We start from the raw sequence: 3,124 nt of genomic DNA on the forward strand, positions 1-3,124 counted from the left end.
TCCTAGTAAAAATTAAATTGTATATCCAAAACAAAACAACAGCACCAGCAGCAATGAATACATCACTCAGAAGTCAAAGCTAAAATAAGTCCATTAGGAACCACTCACTACCCTTTAAACACAATTTGCTATACCAAGATGGACTTGGTAAATCAAGCATGGCATCTGTACAACCCCCATGCACAGTGAAGTAGCTATTTAACAAGACCGCATGCCCTGTTGTATATGAATTCAATGTTTCTTGAAACAAAGATACAAGAAGCATCTAAAAGTTCATATGGCAGCATATAGGCCTCAAGGCAAAAATGCTATTGAACATTTTGTCTCATCTTTACTGACGCCCAAATCCATGGAGTTTAAGAAGCCCAGAAAATTTAAGAGAGAAATTTGATATAAGTCCATCATTAGCATTCAAAGGTATTCTTTGTCCTTTCAGGCTATTTGCTTTGCCAAGATGGACATGGTAAAATCCTAATACACTTGCGCAAATTAGCATTTTCTTTGCAAAATGCTAACACAAAATTTTGTGTTTAATCTTTAATGGTCTGCAACTCCACTGATCTGTTATAAATTTGGCATCAGCTCACAAGAATTGCACTTACAATCGGAAACACAAAGCAACTCAAAATAACACTTGAATGGCTACATACCACCATAATCCTTTTTCTCAGCATCAACATAAGAATCGGGAGTGAAAAACGAACACCAGGCAGACCTGTAATAAAGAAACCATCCAACATAAAAGCAGCCCTGATCACATACTTGTAAAACATGAATGTAATACAGATATTAAGTAACACAAACCTTGGAGCTTACGAGCTGTCTCGTCGACAATTTCGCATCCAAACCCAATGTACCCCTCACAAGACACTGTAAATACTTTGCTTTACTCCCTCTTCACAGGTACAAAAAACCAACAAATATCATTTCAGGATTAGAGATGCAACTGTCTCTAGTAAAATTCCACCACCCAAAAGAAAAAGGACCGAATACAGAAACCACAGAATTAAAGAACAATATCTTCCAAACATAGATAAATAAACTGTTAGAATTTCCCATCTTTACCTTCACCTACTCCACTACTCACCTACTCCACTACACACTCCACTTCACCTACCTCCACTTCACCACACTCCACTTCACCTAACCCACTATCACCTCCACTACACCTACTACCACATTTTCTTCTATATATAGATTGTATAGGAATTGTAATTAATCAATCTTGTAAGACATCAATCAATAATATTACATCATTTTTTTTTAACATGGTATCAGAGCAAGGTTAAGACCTTAGTATTTCTCGCTTCACCGGCGGGCGGTAACCTCGCCTTGGCCGCCCGCCGGACCTCAACCTAGTCTGCTAAAATTCTCTACACATACCTTGAAATTTATTCGAGTCCACCACCACTGTTAACCTTACCCTGTGAGAACCCAGCTTCCAGATCCAACTCTACCGAACACTCTGAATATACATCAACTCTGGTGGGATTTCCCCAACCAGTTGATTCAACCAAATCATCAAATCCCGGAGCTTGGCGAGGGAACCCAAGCTAGCAGGGATTTCCCCAGTGAGGAAATTGAAGCTCGGATCAAGAGTAACCAGCTGAGTACAGTTACTCAGATTCTTCGGTATCGGACCTGCTAACTTATTGTTCTGAAGATACAGAACTTTCAACATGTTGCTAGGATCTTGACAAATACCAGGAGAGTCCCAATCGGTAACTCACCAGAAAAGTTGTTATTAGAGATATCGAGATTCCATGGCAGAGCAGAGCCAGACAAATTGTTGAAAGAAAGATCCAACTTCACCAGACCATTCGAGCTCGAGCACAGAGACCCAGCAAGCTGGGATGGTATTTCGCCATAAAAATCATTCTTAGACAGATGCAAGAACTTCACAGTCCCGGCTCTTCCAGTCGGTTCTTGCCCATCGCGGCAGCCACCGCCGCCGACCTCGGCTCCGACGCCGCTGTCTCCTCCAACTTCCTCGCCTTTGCCTGCCAAACATGCGCCTTCTCGCTATACTGCGCCGCCCTCTGCGTTCCTTCGCACCGCCAGTTCGCACTCAAGTTCTCTTTCTAACAGCCGCCTCTCTGCCGAGGCTTCTCTCTTGCAGAAGAATAAAGAAGAAAAGTAAAAAAAAAAAACCAAACAGGGGGGCCTTCTTCTCTCTCTCTAATAATCACCCACACACCACCCACGTTATCTCCCACATTTTTTTTTTATTTTACTATATCTATATATTAAACTAATGCCTCATAAAACCATTAGTTTAGCTCAGTGTTTGGATGGTGGGGGCCACAGCATGCTTTTCCAGAATCAAAAATAAAATTTTAAAAAAAAAAAAAACAAAAAAGTGCCACACAACCCCTTTCTTTTCTTTTCTTTATTCTCCACTCACAAACAATTATCATTACCTTTTGCACCTCACCCGTTGCTCCACTTTCTTTCTTTTCTTTTATGTTATTTATTTATTTATTTTATTAAAAAAAAAAAAAAAAAAAAAAAAAAAAAAAAAACCAAACAAACAAACACGGAGGAAGAAGACGAACTGCGAACTCATTTTATTCATATCGGGCCTCACCCCGATCATCATTTTACACACAAAAAAAAAAAATAAAATAAAAATAAAAAAAAAATAAAAAAAAATACAAACAAAACAACCACACCCACAGTGGGATTTTTCTTTTCCCTTCTCTATTCTACTGCAGGTCTCTTCTTCTTACTTTTATCTTGGGTGTCCCGTGCCAGTCCGGTCTCCGTGTTTCCTTGTCCACTGAGCACGTTCACTCCCCCATACTCCTCCACTGCAGCATATGGAGGACCTCCAAATCGGAACATCACGGTGGCCTTTCGGTTCAGCTCCTTGTTTTCTGCCCTTAGCACGCTTATCTCTGCTCGCGCATCCTTATACATGCGTTGGAGCAGAACCAGCTGGGAGTTTAAATGCTGCACCTCATTTGTCCTACTCTGCAGCCGGTTCGACAGGTTTGTGACCGCCGTCATGCTTTCCACACATGCCTTCAAAGTATACTGATTGGCCTCCACATCCGACTGCACTGCCATTCTTTGCTCCACAGACCGCATCGGAAAGTTCAACGGAGTAAACTCCGTGGCGCTT

General features: G+C 41.2%; 1 long non-coding RNA gene across 2 annotated transcripts; it reads right to left on the reverse strand.

Annotated features, from left to right (window-relative positions):
* Positions 1-373: 373 nt before the first annotated feature.
* Positions 374-2,853, reverse strand: LOC145804916 (uncharacterized). Of its 2 annotated transcripts, XR_014347615.1 has the most exons (3): positions 805-2,853; positions 651-715; positions 374-561 (listed from the first exon to the last, which is right to left on the reverse strand). It is a non-coding gene; the product is annotated as an uncharacterized LOC145804916 (long non-coding RNA). The 2 variants fall into 2 exon arrangements; XR_014347613.1 differs by having other exon boundaries at positions 374-715.
* Between the last annotated feature and the right edge of the window lie 271 nt (positions 2,854-3,124).

This window comes from Camellia sinensis, chromosome 1 (genome assembly GCF_055761805.1).
Source record: "Camellia sinensis isolate YWXY chromosome 1, ASM5576180v1, whole genome shotgun sequence".
In the NCBI taxonomy this organism is placed as follows: domain Eukaryota; kingdom Viridiplantae; phylum Streptophyta; class Magnoliopsida; order Ericales; family Theaceae; genus Camellia; species Camellia sinensis.